Source organism: Eptesicus fuscus, chromosome 8 (assembly GCF_027574615.1).
Source record: "Eptesicus fuscus isolate TK198812 chromosome 8, DD_ASM_mEF_20220401, whole genome shotgun sequence".
NCBI classification, from domain to species: Eukaryota; Metazoa; Chordata; class Mammalia; order Chiroptera; family Vespertilionidae; genus Eptesicus; species Eptesicus fuscus.
Window position 1 is genome coordinate 27,479,868 of NC_072480.1, and position 20,114 is coordinate 27,499,981.

Genomic DNA, 20,114 nt, shown 5'->3' on the forward strand with positions numbered 1-20,114 from the left:
TTTCTGTGCAATTTATTTTTTTCATATCTTATATGTAGGTCTTTGATCCATTTGAGTTAATTTTTGTATATGGGGACAAACTACCTCAGACTTGTTAGAATAGCTATTATCAACAGGACAAGTATTGTATTGGAGAGGTTGTGGAGAAAAAGGAACCTTAATTCACTGCTGGTGGGAATGTAAGCTGGTACAGCCACTATGGAAAACAGTATGGAGGTTGCTGAAAAAAAAATAAAAAGAATGGAGTTTTCATATGACCCAGCAAACCCTTTTTTGGGTATTTATTAAAAAATTTTTTTTGAAAACATTTATTCCAAAATATGTATGTTCATTGCATTATTCATGGTTGTCAAGACATGGAAATAGCCAAAGTGTCCTTCCACAGAAGATTGGATAAAGAAGATGTAGTGCGTATATACAATGGAATACTACTCAGCCACAAGAAAAGAGGAAATACTGCCATTTGCTACACATTGGATGGACCTTGAGATTATCATATTAAGTGAAATAATTCAGACAGAAAAAGTTAAGAACCATATTATTTCACTAATATATGGGATATAAAGCAACAAATGAACAAACAAAAAAACAAAAATAAGAAACACGTAACAGTGGTTACCAAAGGAAAGGGGGGTAATAAAGGGTAAAAGGGAGTCAAACATATGATGATCTGACTTTGGGTGGTGGGCACACAATGCAATGTACAGATAAGTTATCATAGAAATGTACACTTAAAACCTATATAATCTTACTAGCTTTCCCGTTGCAGGAAAAAATCCTGCAATAGGATTTCCTGCTGCACTCTACCCTGCCTCCGTTCCTCCCTTGTTCGCCCACCCCGCCTTCTCTTCCAGCCCTCCCTTGTTTTCCTTCACCCCCGGCCCCGCCTCCGCCCCGCCTTCTCTTCCAGCCCTCCCTTGTTTTCCTTCACCCCCGGCCCTGCCTCCGCCCCGCCTTCTCTTCCAGCCCTCCCTTGTTTTCCTTCACCCCTGGCCCCACCTCTGCCCCGCCCTTGTCACCCGCCCCGCCTTCTCCTCCAGCCCACCCGCGTTTCCCTTCACCCCCGGCCCCGCCTCCGCCCCGCCCTTCTCCTTCCCCAGGCCCCGCCTCCGCCCCGCCCTTCTCCCCGGGGCCCGACTCCGCCCCGCCCGCCCCCCCCCTTTGCTTGCTTCTTTGAAGCTTTACTCCCTTCTGCAGCTGTTGGCTTCTTTGGATGCTGCCTTGATATGCAAATTAGTCGCCATCTTTGTTGGGACAATTTGCATACTCATCCTGATTGGTTGGTGGGTATGGCTTGGCTGGTGGGTGTGGCTTAGGTGTAGCGAAGGTGTGGTCAATTTGCATATTTGTCTATTATTAGATTAGATTAACTAATATTACCCCCAATAAATTTATTGAAGAGGAAAAAGTTCCCCTTCTACCAAAAAGAAGGTTGATTAAGCAATTTTAAATAACTTTTTTTACTTGAAAGTTGAACATTTGAGCTTGTAAATTATTTTTTCAACCCTCCTCCCAACTATATTCTTTGTTGAGTTTTTGAAAGAAATCACAAAATCTAAAATGTATACACTCAGCAATAAAATTCAATATGAATTAGCGTCTTCTACTTAAAAACTATGATCTTAAAAAATTAATTGACTTTATGGATGACATAATGAAATGTAGGAAATACATTTTTCAAGATGATTCAGTATTTTATAAGTGATTAAAAAAGACTCAGCACCAATTTTTATAGTATTTTGCTGTTTTAAAAATTATTTTTTAAATATTCTCCAATAATGATGCTATGCTTATGTAAAATTAGTTATGTGATTGGGCCATGTATAGAAAGTTCAAGAAATAATTAGGATGTCATACAAGACAATATTTTAAAAATTATCAGCTTTTATTACATTTATTATACTGCCAGTGCACTGCCTGAATTGTTTGCAGGTAGATAAATCTATTTCATATAATTCTTTCTCAGGAATTATTTTTTTCTTTTGGGGAATTTCCTTTTTGAGTCTATATAAAAAAATACAGTTCAAAGCATCTATAGGTGGTACCAGAAAGATAAATTAGTAATGTTTTCTTATCTATTAAGTGAAAGATTATCATTTCCTAGAGTCTATTTTATATTTGGGGGTTTAGATATTGGAACCTATTTTATACCTTATATATCCCAATGTTTATTATGCAAGAAAAATATTATAGGTCAATTTATGAATGAAAATAAATAAGTTCTTTTGAAGGAATTTCCAGCATAGTCTGCACTAAATAATATTTTAAACCTCAGGTCAATAAAATCTGTACCTGAATAAACTCTTTTTCTTCCAGGTGTTAAATTTATATTTAAAATTAGAGTCTTTATCTGAAAAAAAATCATAGAATATGTGCTTGAATGTTTTAAATGACTTTTCTTGTTGAATGCTGGGGTGAGTTACCTTGACAGGTATTACACATCTGTCTCAAACAATAACTTTTCTCTTCATTAAAGCTTATCTTTTGCAAAATGCTTTGATGTTGTAATGCTCATTTTAGCTTTCTTCTGAGATTTGACAATATGTCTACTAGTTGTCTTTCCATTTACAGATCTGCCATCATGTTACTTCTCACATTAATTGAACGTGATCTAGTAACAATTTACTTGATGAACCATTTGTAATTTTGTCATCATTGACTACAACAGTAAGGAAATTGTAATGTCAGATAGAGTCACTACTGAAGGGTTCATCATTATGGGAAGGCTTCAAACTATTGGGAGTAGGATGTTAGTACATTGTTAAAAGATATCCTCTACTGCCCTAGCTGGTTTCGTTCAGTGGATAGAGCAACGGTCTGCAGACTGAAGGGTCATGGGTTTGATTCTGGTCAAGGGCATATGCCCAGGGTTGCAAACTTGATCCCCAGTAGGGAGCTTGTAGGAAGCAGCCAATTAATGATTCTCATAATTGATAGTTCTATCTCTTCCTCCTTCTCCCTTCCTCTCTGAAATCAATAAAAATATATTTAAAACAAACTATTTCCTCTACTATGAAGTTATTTGAAGTAATCAGAAATAATAAATGAAGTGATTTGAAGTAATCAGAAAAAAAAAAAACATTTTCTAAGAAATAATCACATTTCTCAGTATATTTTTTCAAATTGGACTTTGTTTAATGATCTTTCTTATTTTCCATATTACTTTGTCATATTTGAAAACAAGTCATTTATCTTTAACAGATGGCACCACCCCATCCCTGCCCCCAGGTTTAAGTATTAGGATATTGTGCTAGAAAAAGCAAGACAAATAAAACCAAAATGAATGTATTGATTCTTCCTGACTTTATATTGTCTTAAAGGTTGGTAAGTGATCATATCAAGAAACTTTATAATTTAATGACAGATAGAAATGTGTACTTCCAAATTTAATGAGTGTATTTTTAGTCACTATTCATAATAGAATTGAATCATATTGTTCTGAAGTTTTAAAATTTAGAAAAAACTCCTCTCATATTATCTCACTTGATTTATACCACAATGGCTCACCTGTCACCTCACTCTAACTTCTTTTAATGTGCCAAAGGAGAAAAAAACTTGAGAAAAAAATAGTAATTTTTCTCTGGTTTCTCTCTCATACACACACATTTTCACCTCTCATCTTTAAATGTGTCTGATTTTGCTTTTTGATAATTCTAGCATTGAAAAGTTACTTGGAACATGTATGTGCATTGACCTGATTAGATAAGGAGTGAGATAAAGGAGTCAGTGTGAATTTATGTATTAGCTAACAGGAGAGATGTTGGGTGTTGACTGTAGAAATCAAGCCAGCATCTAGCACACATTTAACTGAAGCACTCTTGTGATAATCTCTCAGGAAGGGGAGCCAAGTGGCTGGCAGCTGGATGAGAGTTGAAGGCTAGCAAACCACATCTTCTGGCAAAGACCAGAGGACGTGAATGAAGCATGTAAGAAATCTGTATCTTTTTTTTCTTTAATCCTCACCCAAGGATATTTTCCCATTGATTTTAGAGAGTGTGGAAAAGAGAGGGAAAGACAGAGAGAAATATCATTGTGATACAAACACATAGATCGGTTGCCTCCTGCACGAGCCCTGACCAGGGCCTGCAACCAATGTAAGTGCCCTTGACTGGAATCAAGCCCAAAGGCCCTTTGGTCTGCTGGCTGATGCTCTATCCTCTGAGCCAAACATGCTAGGACAAAATCTATATCTTCATAGTTGGCAGTACAGACCCCAAACCAGAGTATTGTTAGCATTTTCAGTTTGAGCGGGGTGGGGATAGTATAGTTATAATAACATGAATTAGGGAATATCTAAGACGTTAAGTAATTTTTTTTTCTATATAATGAACTCAAAAGGAGTGAAACACAATTTTACATATACACCTACAAACAAACACCTCGTGAGAAGAGAGGTATTATATGGATATATTTTTAAAAATAAAAAGATCAAATATAGTATGTTTTCTTGCCTTGTGAATATTTCCATGTCAGCATGAGTTAGCTGAAGGGAAAGGAGTGTAGTAGTGGTTACAATAGACATGAATTTTGTTCTTAGTGCCTCCACAGAGTTGGGCTAAAAGTTATAAATATTAGCTATAATTTGTGAAAATGCAGCATTATTATTTCCTTATAGAATATTTATCAAGCCTTAGTCAGCTAATAAGCCATATAATGTGCATCCAAATAATAATGTTGCAAATCTTATTATTGAAGGTAATTTATATTTATTATTGGAGGTAAAATGATTCTTCACTTTTCATTTCCTTGTCTTTTTCATAGATATTAAAAATGATAGATATTTCACACATGTACCTCATTATCTTCTGAACTGAACTTAATTCATGTTTTGTATATAGTTTGAAGTTTTTATATTTTACAGTAGGAAATATTAAGTGAGACATCCAAAAGAATATTCAAGGGTAGAATATCCCCACTATCTATTTTAGATTATGTTCTAAAAGCTGCTAAAGGCCTACACTTTGAAATGGAACTTCACATTTCTACATAATACTCCACTTACCCAGAACCCACATAAATTCAAATCACTTTATTAGTAAACACAATTATTTGATGTCCAGGTGTAAAACTAATCTTTAAAGAGAGAAGCCCAAAAAAGTCACTCTCAACTTTTGAAAAGGGTCTGTACAAATTTCATAAAATTCCTGGTTTATTCTATATTAGAGGCCTGGTGCACAAAATTTAAGCATGGTGCGGTCCCTAGGCCTGGCCAATGATCAAAGTGCAAGTGTCTGGCATGGAAGGGCAGGTCTCAGCTGACCTCTGGACCCTGGGCAGCACCTCGGCCCCCGGGCCCCTTCGCATTCCCCTTCGCCTGAGTCGTTGGCCCCTACCCAGCTCCCTCAGTGCCTGGGAGCCAGGTGGCAGCCCCACCCCTGCTGCCACCACTGGTTGCCATCTGCAGGGCAATTGGCAGGATGATCAGGCCTCATTGCACCCACCTTGGCCTGGCACTGCCCGCTCATCTGCTCCACCATCCTGCTGCAGTCGCGCTCTCATCAGGGCCCATCGAGGCCGGCAGCACCTCCTCTACCGCCTGCTGCCAGCGCTGCATCGCTGACACCCATCATGTTCCGTGCTACCCCCTGGTGGTCAGTGCACGTCATAGTGAGTGGTTGAACTCCCAGTGGAACTCCAGGTTGAACTCCCAGTCCAGGGGACAATTTGCATATTAAGCTTTTATTATATAGGATGGTCTAATATATATATTTGGACTATATAAGATAAACCATCAACAATGTGTCAATTTATTTGCTATATATATACACGTACAAGCGTACTGCACTCACCCTTAACAGATTCAAAATAGTCGTGATGTTTATGTTACTTGAAAACTTCCACCCTAGACTTTTCTTTGTTAGTGACTCCAATGGTATTCTCCTTCTTATTCACACTCATTCTATTTGATCTTTTTGGGACACCTCACTTACTCTAATTTAGAACTACTAAGCTCCCCTTCCAAACCTACTGATTTCATTTTCCAGATGAGCTTTTCAATTCTGCATTTTTAACAAGTACTCTTGGTGTTGATTCAGAACCTCCCAGGCCCCTAGATAGAAAATGTCTGCTGTGGATGCTGAGGACTCCATGTCACAAACTTTGCACTCAATGTATCTCACAAACTTTGGTGCCATGCAAGAAGTACTTTTTCTAATCCCTTTGGTTTACCTATAGGTATCACAACACCCACTACTGATACACAATGTGTGATCCTTAAACGAGGTCCATCTTGTTGATTTTCTAAAGCAGGAGTCAATGATACCATCTTCTATGTTTTAATTCCTTGCTTTTACTCCATTTCCCAATTAGATAAAATTGGTCTTAATTCCTTGGGGAGGAAAAAAAACCATACACATAAAATTTAAAATAACTCCTATCTCAATGATTTTGCTTGGGCTATTTTAAAATGCCCCTTCTTATTCAACTTTCATATTCTCTTCTAATGATGCTGTCTCCAGGAAACACTCTTTGAGCTCATTATCTTTTTGTGTATGTAAAAAATTAAGTCATAACAAATAAAAAAGGGACATTAAAATGAACATAATTAAACATGAACATAGTTAATAAAAAAGTAAAGAAGGCTTTACTAAAATGTGTGTAGGTTCATGACAATATTGTTCAAGTAACTGATTTTATTTTGTGGATTGTATGTAAGTACTATCTTTGTTCTATGGAAAATGGATTCTACACCCTCAAAGAGGGCCCTTGATCTCTCTTTCTTCTCTCAGTGTGGTGTATTTCAAAATAAGAAAACAATTCTTGGGGCAAATCATTGTTATTGGGAAGAAATGTTAACTATTTTATGACCACAATCACCTACCACTACCCACCAAGTCTACCTGTCATTATATAGCCCATTTTTATTATAACATTTTTTGAAGTGCGTGGATATGTCATTGTAAAAAGACCATTTATAGCATGAATATAAAACTTTTGCATATTTAGAAATTTTAATCTAAGCAATTAAAATTTTAACAAAGATCCTTAGCAAACATGGCTGATATGCTTCTAGTACAATGAACTCAATGACTAGTAAAACTTCAAGTTGTATAAAATTTCAGACTATCTGCTTTTGCAGTAATCCTCTTTATGGTTTCAAAGAAAAATGATAATGTCAAGGTCTTGGGTGGCTCTAGGACATTGATTGCCAAATCAAACCATTCATTCAAATATTAGTAAACTAAGAACGGCAGAGTGCTGCAAGCTATTTTTCAGCCAAAAGGATTAGATTTGTCTCCTAGATGGGTCTGACATGTGATATAGATTTCCAATGGGTTGAGGTTTTCCCAGTTACAGCATGACTTTCTCAGAGTCGCTGCTTTCTTGAGGGTGGAGAATGGCCCCTAGTGGGGAACTGAAATTCATTTTTTTTTCACATGAATGCTTTCCTCTGTAAGAAATTCTCTTTTGGGTTCCCTCCATTTAACTGTATACCTAATATATGGGGACCTTTCCATTTCTTCTCCACAGATGTTGCTTCAAGATTCTTGTAATAACAAATTGATAACATTTGGTAGTGGTTGCTATGTGCCAAGCCCTGGTCTGAACATGTTACACATATTAATGATCCTCACAGCAACCATTTGAGGTGACTATTATTATCATTTCAATTACAAGTGAGGAGACAGAGACATAGAAATGTTAACTAATTTGTCTAAGTTCTCAATACCAGCAAGTGATGAAGCTGGGACTTAAACCCAAGCAAGCTGTCTGATTCTGAAAAGCAATCCCACAACTAATATCCTGAAGTACCATACAGAGTCTAATATGACTTAAACAACTAAAAAGGGGGAAATAGTACAACTTGAATGATTTGCTTTAATATGTGTGTTTTTAACCTCTTTATTTTTTTCCTGACCTGAGAGGAAAAAGAATCACACATAGCTGTCCATTTCAAGTGCTGTGCATATAATCTAGGAAAACTTGACAGACAATACTTCTGTGTTTCAGTGGTATGCACATAGGAAGGGCACAGTCCCAAATTCTTCCACAGAGAGCCCTGAAACAAGTATGTTGGGGGGGAGGGGCGGGAGGTGGGAGAGCTCCAGAGAAGCTCTTCCCTTTATCACTATGGGGAAATATTTGATTACTTCTTATTCCTTACTGTATACTTCATCTTTTGTACAAAAATAAATGAGATGAAATGTTTATAATTAGGTAAAATGGTAATACATACTTATTCTTTCAACTTAGTTTTGAGATTGAATTTTGACTTTTTTTTCTAAAAATATCAACATTATTTATGTAAATAACACCAAAGTGCATCTGCTGTTTAGCTTTGTGTGAGGATTTCCTTATCACTGAGATTTAGGGAATGCCACAGAAGGGGAAAAAGACATTTGAAGGTTCCCATGTAAGTGACAAACACATGCTCAAGAGACCCAAGACGCAGCTGCAGGATTCCTTTTGACTTCCTCACCCATAATTTCATGAGACTTGGTATAATTAACACACTTCGTGGGATTTAAGTAACATTTGTTGCTTCTCTATCAGCATGCAAATTTGAGAACGATATGGATCTGCACAGGAGACGGGAACAACTGTTCTTGAGGTAATAACTTGTGCACTACTTCCCAGCGCAGAAAGAGGTGACAGATACAGCATCACTCAGGTTTTATTAGGGAGTTAACATATGCTTTATTGCAGCTACAAATGCTTAAACCAGATACGTCATAAAATTAACTGAAATTAAGTGATTTATTGTCATTTTGGAATTCTTAGCCTCCATTTTCTTAAAAGCTATATTAAATAATAGGGCCTGCTGTTGTCAGATCAGTGCATATGTTTGGATAAATGGGAATACAATCTCCTTATAAACAAACAAAAATATTCATAGGTCAGCAGCCATTCTTCCAACTAGAAGAAATTGTCTCAATAGGAAGTAATTACTGGTTGGGGGGTGTGTCCCTGTGTGTGCATATTAACCACTGAGATTACAGTCAAGATTTTTAACCTGAGACACATTTTCTTCAATAAGAGCTTGCAACATTTGGGAAAAAAAATCTACTAGAGAAATTATTTATTCCTTGTCCTATATTCATATGAAATGAAACTAATATAATGCAAACATTTCATTATATAGAGATGATGTAGTCTGATGTGTGTGTGTGTGTGTGTGTGTGTGTGTGTGTGTGTGTGTGTTTATAATTATAAAACTTACCTGGAAAAAAAAGTCAAGTAGGATACAGACAGAGAAATTATGCAAATAATCCATTACATGGTAGATCTTTTTAAATGACACTTTAATATAAGAGCATAATTCAAGGTTATGTGTATACTGCTTTGAGTTAACAAAAAATTGAATGCAATTGAATAAATGTACAGATGCACTTTCTTATTTGTACATAATTCATTTGTATACATATTACAAATATATAATATGTACAATGAATAAGGGCATACTATGTATATTGTCTAGTGCTTCAAATATATAAATATATTTCTTTAGGCACATTATCTATAGTAGTTCTACTTACCAGGTTTGCTCACATCTGTTGGTTTACCATATAAGACAAAAAAAATAAATGTATAAATCCAGAAATATGCTACAAACCAAGTTTTCCTTAATGTGTTCAATTTTGGCAGGACCATGATCCAAGAGAATGCTCCTACGCTTTTATACGATAAAACTGTATTGAAGACTCATTTATCCCATATGTCTTTTATTTTTATTTAACCACAGACAAATTATTTTAAGCTTTCAAGATCATTTTAGCACACTACAGCAGTACTTCTTTATATCAATAGTGGGTTTCAAAAATAAATTATGAGAAATGCAGTGGCTAAGCTAGCGTGAACAGCATACTGAATAAAATCAAAGTCTCATTATCATACCACATGAAAAGAAGCTATGAGCCCCAAAGTAGAAATGGTGCTTTTAAATTCTAAACTTTACTCTATAGACCATATATCAAAGCTTATTGAAAAGGAGAAATCTACTAGAAAGAATAAGAAATGAAGTCTCTGTAGAAGTTGAGTTTCTTGCAAGTTGTCAAAGGGAAGTACACCACCACTGAAGTAAGTGGAGTGGAATAAAAAAGTAAAGGTAACACCTATAGTTTTACCAAAGTGCAGGTGCATGGAGAGATAAGAAGCATGGAGTAGAATGGAAGTGCACTGCTTCCTTCATTGAGAATATCTTCCTAAAAAAATGTTAGGTCTGGTAAACTAAACACTGAACTAGGTGACTTAGTTGCTTTACATTTTGCTACAAGATCCTTAACAAAATGCAGGCTTCTTGCATCTATGTAATAGGACTAAGTTACATAATAGAATATCAGAAATTTAGGTATATTTTTGTGCCTTATTTGATAAATTTTATTTTTAAATAAAAATTTTAAAGAATTAATATTTATTCATTTGTAATTTGTATTTCTTTTCTCAGGAGTCAAATGGTCATCTCATAGACTATCAAAGTGGAATTGTATTAATTACACTTATAATATACACTAGAGGCCCGGTGCACAAAATTTGTGCATGGGGGGGAGGTCCCCTCAGCCCAGCCTGCACCCTCTTCAATCCCCTTGATGGATGTCCACTGCTGATTTAGGCCTAATCCCTGTAGGATAGGGCCTAAACCGGAATCAGACATCCCTCTCACAATCTGGGACCACTGGTTCCTAACTGCTCACCTGCCCGCCTGCCTGATTACCCCTAACTGCCCCCTGTGATAGCCTGGTCACGCTCAACTGCCCACCCCCTCTTGGTCTGGTCACACCTAACTCCCCCCCATCAGCCTGGTTGCCCCCAACTGCTCCCCCACCACACTGGCCTGATCACCCCCAACTGCCCCCCCCACCAGCCTGGTTGCCCCTCACTGCCCCCCTCTGCCGGCCTGGTTGCCCCTCACTGCCCCCCCTGCTGGCTTAATTGCCCGACCCAGCCTGCTGTTCAGTAGTTTGGTCGCCCCTCACTAACCGCCCCCCCCCCCGTGGCCGGGTCGTCCCACACAGCCTGCTGTTCAGTCGTTTGGTCATCCCTCACTAACCCCCCTGCTGGCCTGGTCACCCCACCCAGCCCACTGCTCAGTCATTTGGTTGTTCCTCACTAAGCCCCCTGCCGGCCTGGTCACCCCACATAGCCTATTCGGTCCTTCGTTCAGTTGTTTTGGTTGTGACAGTTACTTAGGATTTTATATATATATATAGATAATAGCAAAAGCTGAACCAGAAATTCTTCTTCTAATGTAATATGAAATATATTCATTCTATTATCTTTTAAGTCAGCAGTTTGCTTTATTTTTTTTAATTTTAGCTGTTAGTATTTGATTATTTCACATGAAACCATACAATACAAAAGAGTGATAATAATTCTGAAGAAATATTTTTTAATTGTTATACTTTTTAAAGTCACAACTAAACTTTGCATGTTCATATTTTTGTAATCTCCTGAAAATCATTCCTGAAACATTCCTTGGCTCTGTTATCATTCACACAATTTTGTGGTTCCCAGACCCTTGCTCCAGAAATCTGTCTTCTGTGATATCTAGCTAAGTTTTTCTCTACAAACTTCATTTTAAAAATCAGAGAAAAACGTTGTCTTTGTTTTTATTTGTACTGTGGAGATACATTCCCAAGATGGAGCTGCTCCTGCCTGGGGTGCCATGTCAGCAAATTGAAGCTTAGATAACGTTCGTGTCCCTGTAAATGCTCTGCTAGACTAGAAATGCAGTATGCACAGTCAGCCAATCCCCAAATGCCAATGCATCTCTGAGCTCTATATTTATTTTGTTGTTCCTTCTCACAATGAGCAAGGTTGATTCTGTGGTCCCAAACAATCAGTATTTTATATTTTTCTCATCCTTGTTCCTTATTCACTACCTATTTTTTTCCTCCTCATTCATTGTTATTTCCTCTATAAAAGTTCCTGCTTTTTTTCTCTGTATCAAAATTCTTTGCATCTTTTATAATGGAGACTGCTTGTTTCAGGAAGTTTTAAATAATTGTTTGATTACCTAAATTGTCTTCTTCAATAATTTAAAAAATACCAATCCATGTATTACCTCCAGATTTATTTAGTGTTACCTAAGCTAGATCAATTTTCAGACAACATAGCTTTAATATTGAGAAGGGTTTACTCCATTATTTAAGTAACAGACAAGTGAGATGTAATATTTTATTTAATATAATATTTATTCTTTAATATTTTACAATAAAATAACATGTTTCTTATCTCCAGACTAATATGGGTTAGATCTGGGTTCAGGACATAAAATTTCCAGTTTACATTGAACCATAACAAAAATTCCAGTTATATATTGATATTTAAATTTAAGCCCAGATGTTCTGAAAAGCCACAAATGGGACATGTATTGACCCTTCCCATTTAATTTTGGAGTTATCATGTGGTCATACTATGAACAACTCTACTTCAACAAACTGGACAAACTTGACGAAATGGACATATTCCTAGAAAAATACAAGCTTCCAAAACTCAATCAGGAAGATTCAAAAAACCTGAATAGGTTGATAACTACTGATGAAATTGAAACAGTAATCCAAAAGCTTCCAGCAAACAAAAGCCCTGAGCAGGATAGCTTTAAAGGGGAGTTCTACCAAACATTCAAAGAACTAACACCTGTCCTCCTCAGACTATTGCAAAAAAATCAAGAGGAAGGCACAATTCCAAGCTCTTTCTATGAAGCCAGCATCACCCTAATCCCAAAACCAGATAAAGACACCACAAAAAAAGAGAACTATAGGCCAATATCCTTGATGAACATAGATGCTAAAATCCTCAACAAAATTTCAGCAAATCGGATCCAACATTACATCAGAAAGATCATACACCATGACCAAGTGGGATTTATTCCAGGGATGCAAGGCTTGTACAATATCCACAAATCAATAATAAATGTGATATATCACATAAACAAATTGAAAGATAAAAATCACATAATCAAATCAATTGATGCAGAAAAGGCATATAATAAAATCCAACACCCTTTTCTGATAAAAATTCTCAACAAAGTGGGTATAGATGGATCATACCTCAATATAATAAAAGCCCTATATGAAAAACCTACAGTTAACATCATACTTAGTGGAAAAAACTAAAATCATTTCCCCTAAGAACAGGAACAATACAGGGATGCCCTCTTTCACCACTCCTGTTCAACATAGTACTGGAAGTGCTAGCCATAGCGATCAGACAAGAAGAAATAAAAGGCATCCAAATTGGAAAAGAAGAAGTAAAATTGTCATTATTCGCAGATGACATGATATTGTACATTGAAAACCCTAAAGACTCCATCAAAAAACTACTATACTTAATAAATGAATTTGGCAATGTAGCAGGATACAAAATTAACACCCAGAAATCTATGGCTTTTTTTACACCAATAATAAACTTATAGAAAGAGAAATGAAATTCCATTTATGATTGCAACAAAAAAATTAAGATACCTAGGAATAAATTTAGCCAAGGAGGTAAAGGACCTATACTCAGAAAATTACAGGATGCTGAAAAAATAGATAGAGGAAGACATAAACAAATGGAAGAATATACCGTGTCCATGGACTGGTAGAATCAACATCATTCATACTACCTAAAGTGATCTATAGATTCAATGCAATCCCCATTAAAATACCAATGGCATATCTCAAAGATCTAGAACAAACTGTACAAAAATTCATCTGGAATAAAAAAAAAAAATTAAAAAAGCCCAAATAGCTGCAGCAATCCTCAGAAAGAAGAACAAAGTTGGAGGGATCACAATACCAGATATCAAGCTATCCTACAAAGTCACTGTTCTCAAAACTGCCTGGTACTGGCAAAAGAACAGACATATAGACCAATGGAACAGAACAGAGAACCTTGAATTCGACCCAAGCCATTATGCTCAATTAATATTCGACAAAGGAGGCAAGAGCATACAATGGAGTCAGGACAGTCTCTTCAATAAATGGTATTGAGAAAATTGGACAGATAATTGCAAAAAAGAAAGAAAGAAAAAGAAGGAAAGAAATAAAGAAAGAAAGAAGAAAGAAAGAAAGAAAGAAAGAAAGAAAGAAAGAAAGAAAGAAAGAAAGAAAGAAAGAAAGAAAGGAAGAAAGGAAGAAAGGAAGAAAGGAAGAAAGAAACTAGACCACCAACTTACACCATACACAAAAATAAACTCAAAATAGATAAAGGACTTAAATGTAAGACTGGAAACCATAAAGAGCTTAGAAAAAGCCATAGGCAACAAAATAGCAGACATATGTCCTAGCAATATCTTTACCAATACAGACCCTAGAGCAATGGAAACTAAGGAGAAAATAAACAAATGGGACTACATCAAAATAAAAAGCTTCTGCACAGCAAAAGAAACCATCAACAAAGCAACAAGAAAGCCCACTACATGGGAGAGCATATTTGCCAATGTTATCACCGATAAGGGTTTAATCTCCAACATTTACAAGGAACTCATACAACTTAACAAAAGGAAGATAAACAACCCAATCAAAAAATGGGCAAAGGACTTAAATAAACACTTCCCAAGAGAGGACATACCGAAGGCCAAGAGACATATGAAAACATGCTCAAAGTCACTAATCATCCGAGAGCTGCAAATCAAAACAACAAAGTACCATCTCACACTGTCAGAATGGCTATCATCAACAAATGAAAAGTTGCTGGCGAGGATGGAAAGAAAAGGAACCCTTGTGCACTGCTGATGGGAATGCAGACTGGTGCAGATGACATGGAAAACAGTATGGTGTTTCCTCAAAAAATTTAAAATGGAACTTCCATTTGACCCAGTAATCCCACTTCTAGGAATGTATCCCAAGAAAAAAGGAACACCAATCAGAAAGGATATATGCACCCCTCTGTTCATAGCAGCACAATTTACAATAGCTAAGATTTGGGAACAGCCTAAGTGCCCATCAGCAGATGAGTGGATTAGAAAACTGTGGTACATCTACACAATGTAATACTAAGCTGCTGTAAAAAAGAAGGAATTGTTACCATTTGCAACAGCATGGATGGACCTGGAGTGCATTATGCTAAGTGAAATAAGCCAGTCAGAGAAAGATATATATTACATGATCTCACTCATTTGTGGAATGTAATGAACAACAAACTGATGAACAAAAATAGAACCAGAGACATAGAAGCATTGAACAGACTGTACAACTTATGAGGGAAGGCAGGGGGTGAGGGGGTAAGAGATCAACCAGAGGACTTGTATGCATGCATATGAGCATAACCAATGGACACAGACACTAGGGGGGTGAGGGCTTGTGCTTGGTGGTGGGGGAGGCCGGGGAGAAGTCAATAGGGGGAAAAGGAGATGCCTGTAATACTTTAAACAATAAAGAATTTAAATTTTAAAAAGGTATGCTGTTTCTCTTGAGAAATGTCCAAATAATCAATACATATTAATATGTGATAAAAACTATAATTTATCTAAAGAAAAGTACAGTAATTTTTAAAATTTTGATTTAAAAATGCCTATTAAATAACAAATTTATTTAAAATTTGGTGTATAGTGTTTATTCAATAACCTTTTGTTAATCATATATTATTAATGAATAAACTATCAGTTTTCTAGTTAAAAAATACACAATCCACAAATTTGGTTCTTATTTATTTTCATCAAGAATTTTTATGTCTTCTCTTTAATTTGAATGTCAAATCTTTTTTTTTTAATATTGATTTTAGAGAAAGAGGAAGGGAGAGGGAAAAAGAGACAGAGAGAGAGAGAAACATTGATGTGAGAAACATTGATTGATTTCTTCCTGTATGTGCCCCAACTGGTTAGCTAACCTGCAACCTGGGTATGTGGCCTTGACTTGGAATTGAACCCATGACCCTTCAGTACATGGACGAGACTCCAACCAACTAAGCCACACGAGCCAGGGCAAATGTCAAATCTTTTGATGTAATATTATACAGTAACAGAATTATAGTCCCATGTGGAAAATGTGATGGTTTCTGCAGTTTCCATTCTTTTATAATCATCTTTCCCCTTACATTTCTGATTTCTAACATTCCTAATCCTCCTTTAAATAGAACTACTCTCCCTGAAGGTTCAGTAATTATTGACCAACTACTTCTTTAATTATAAAAAATTATTACATTTGTTTTGTTTTCAAATAAACACACATTACAACTCCATTTTTTTGGTGGGGAGTACACAACAGGAATGTTCTTTTTAAGTTTTTATTGAATTTATTGGGGTGAATTGGTTAATAAAATTATATAGGTTTTAGGTGTTCAATTCTATAATATATCATCTGTATATTGTATTCTGTGTTCACCACCCTAAGTCAAATCTCCTTCCATCATCATTTATCCCCTACCTTCTCCCACTCCCTTTACTCTCTGTGTCCATAAGGTTTTTTTGTTTTGTTTTGTTTGATTGCTTGCTTAATGCCTTCACCTTTTTCACACAACTCTGAAACCTACCCCTATCTGACAGCTGTCAGTCTGTTCTCTATCTATGAGTCTGTTTCTATTTTGTGTATTTATGTTGTTCATTAGATTCTACATATAAGTGAAATCATATGCACTTGTCTTTCTCAGACTATCTTATTTATTTCACTTAACGTAATATTCTCCTGGCCAATCCATACTGTGCAAATGGCAAGATTTCCTTCTTTTTTATGGCCCAGTAGTATTCATTGTGTAAATGTACCACAGCTTTTTTCTTAGCTTATCTTCTGATAAGCACTTGGGCTGCTTCCAATTCTTGGCTATTGTAAATAACACTGCAATGAACATGGGAGTGCATATATTTTCAAATTGGGTTTCTTCAAATACTAGTATTTGTCCAAAAGTGGAATCACTGGGTCATAGGCAGTTCCATCTTTTTATTTTTTGAGAAAACTCCATACTGTTTTTTCCACAGTGGCTGCACCAGTCTGCATTCCAATCTACAGTTCACAAGGGTTCCCTTTCCTCCATATCCTTGCTAACACTTGTTGTTTGTGGCTGTCACTAGGAATGTTCATTCTATGTTCATGTGAGAATTTTGGAAGATCAATATTTGTTTTCATTATAAAATAGAATAATACTGTAGAAAATATAAAACATAGATAATAAGGTAAAAATATTACTCTAATGCCAGTACCTTTGTAGAAAGTGCTGGCAATTTGATGTACTACCCTCCTCTTCCTTCGTTGTTTTGTGTGTGTGTGTTTTGTAAGAAAAAAAAAACAAAAAACAAAAAACAAAATGGAGCATCATTTTTGAATTCTATGAAACACACAATTTATTAGGTAATCCTTCATCATAATTTCAGAAATCAAGACATTAAATTAATTTATTCTTAAGATGAAAAAAATTGCCAATCAGTAAAGCAAAGTTTAAATAGACTTTTTACACGAAGCTTAAAGAACTTAACAGACATTGATAAAGCCTTAGGATTAGGTTGAAAACATATATTTATGATAAATTAAGTGTATGTGACTAAGCTATAGCATAATTTTCTTCTAATTATTTTACTGCATAAATTCAAAATTTTGATATTTTACTACACCCAGAATTATTAGTGAATTATCTCTGCTGGTTATGCAAACTTATATAAAAAATATGCACCTACATTTTCATATCTTAGCCTTTCATCTTAGTATCCATACGTTACCCATTGGGATGTATTCAGTTTTTGAACTGTATAGTCAAAATTTAATTATATTGTCCTTTAATCTTTCTTTTTGATTCCCTCAAGTATTTAAAAAAGTTTTGACAATGAATTTTCCCAGAAAATAATTACATAAAATGGGATCACCAAAAATATAATCACAACATATACTTATCTGAGTATTTGATAACTTGATAGTTATTTACATTAAATTTCAAAACATATTAACAAGTGGAATCTTTCATTCCTTATATGCATATCTAATATGTTATTATTATAATTCACTAGTCATTTTGACCTCTGCTATTATATATATTATATTTCCCCACTGAAAACCTTTTGTTCATCAATTTCTCATTGTTATAGTTTCCCAAATTGAATTTCCTTTCCAAAAACCACTAGCTTATATCTAGTTCAATCACAGAGACTCTGTATACTTTCAAGTATAGTGCCTTGATTATGTTAGGTTATCAATAAGTGCATATTTTTTAGTTATACTAATATAACTTCAAACATCATGGTCTAAGAATAGAAACATTTATATACTTTTAGGACATTGTAGTAAAACAACCTTTTTCTGTGACAAATGAATAAAATATATACCACATATAATAATAACTCTTTAAATGATATGATTAAGATAAAAACACAATTTTTTTAAAAAAATTACAAATGAAGGCTTAAAGAATATTAGAGGTTGAACAAGTTTGCTTCAAGCAAGTGTGCTATAGATTATTCCTTATATACCTTACCTGTTACCCAATGAAAGATAGGAGGCTGCATTGTTTATCTTTAAAAACACTTCATGTCACAGCAATCTTGAAGAAGTCCATTTTGCGTATAACAACAATTCTTTTCTAAACTGATTTTTTAAAAATATTGTTATTTTTCAAAATTTGTTTGTGTAATTTTTCTCTTAAATTTGCATAAAACATACATTTCTAAGCTTGAAAACATTTGTTATTTGAAATTAAGCATAGCTACAAGATAGGCAAGAAACCAGCAGCATGCTATTTTTTTTTTAGCATGCTATGTTTTTTAAATGGTCAATTTAAATTTATAAAAATTAAAAACATCTATAAAAAACACTGTTGAATGAAAAACATAGCCATTTACTTTGAGAAATATTTCTAGAACATACATCTTATAAATAATTTGGATCTAGAATATATAAGCAGCTTTAGAAACTTGATTATAAATATATGAAATAAACTATTTTTTTTTAAATTGACAATGATTTGAGTAGATACTTTGCCAAAGAATATCTAAGGTGACTAATGAACACAAGAAAACATGGCATCATCAGTCACTACATAAATATGAGGAAATATAACTACATACCAATGGACTGCCTGAAATTTTTTTAAAAAGCAATTATACCAAGTTCAGTCAAGATCAGAGAAACCGTAACATTTATCATTCTTGCTGGTGGGAATGAAACATATTAAAACCAGTTTGGAAAATATTTTAGCAGCTGCCTAAAAAGTTAAACACATACTTACCAAATGACTCAGCAATCCCAACCCAAGAGCAATAAAAACTTGTCCTTATGAAAAAAAAACTGTGTTTATAAAAAAACTGTACACAAATGTTTATAGTGCTTTTATTCATAATCTTCCTAACTGAGGACAACCTAAAAGTCTTTCAGTGGTGAATTTATGCACAAGCTCTGGCTCATACAATGAAATACTAATAATCACTAAAAAGAAATAAACTAGGTATATATATACAATAGGATGAACCTTAAATGCGTTATGCTCAGGGAAATGCCAGACTGGAAAAACTGGCATGACAAAGAGGAAAACAAATAAAATAGTGGGTAAATTAGTGCTATATGAGTCAACTTATATGACATTCTGGACAAGGTAAAATTATAGAGATAGAAAAGAAACTAGTGGTTGCCAGTAAAATGTCCTGTCTCACCACTGTTTTTAATCATTATACTAAAAGTCCTTGCTATTGCAATCAGGCATAAGATAGAAATAAAAGGTATACAGTTAGAGAAGGACACATAAAACCATTTTTATTCCTAGATGACATGATCATCTATATGGAAAACACAAAAGAATTGGTGTAATAAAACCCCTCAAAAATAATAATAAAATGAAAAAATCAATTATGGCAAATTCCCACAATTCAAGGTATTTTTAATTGAATGTATTAGGGTCACATTGGTTAATAAAATTATGTAGGTTTCATACTTACAGTTCTATAATATATCATCTGTATATTGTATCGTTCACCACCCCAAGTCAATTCTCCCTCCACAATTTATTTTTTTAAGTATGTTTTTATTGACTTTACAGAGAGAGGAAAGAAGGAGAGATAGAAACATTGATGAGAGAGAAACATCGATTGGCTGACTGCTGCATGACCCTGCTGGAGATCAAGCCCACAAGCCAGGCATGTGCCCTGACCAGTGACCTCTTGGTGCATAGATTGACGCTCAACCATTGAGCCACACCAGCTGGAGTCCATTTACATTCTTTATGGTTGGTCAAAAAGGGTTGTGGCTGCTCATCAAATCAACAGCTCTGGAAACCATAAA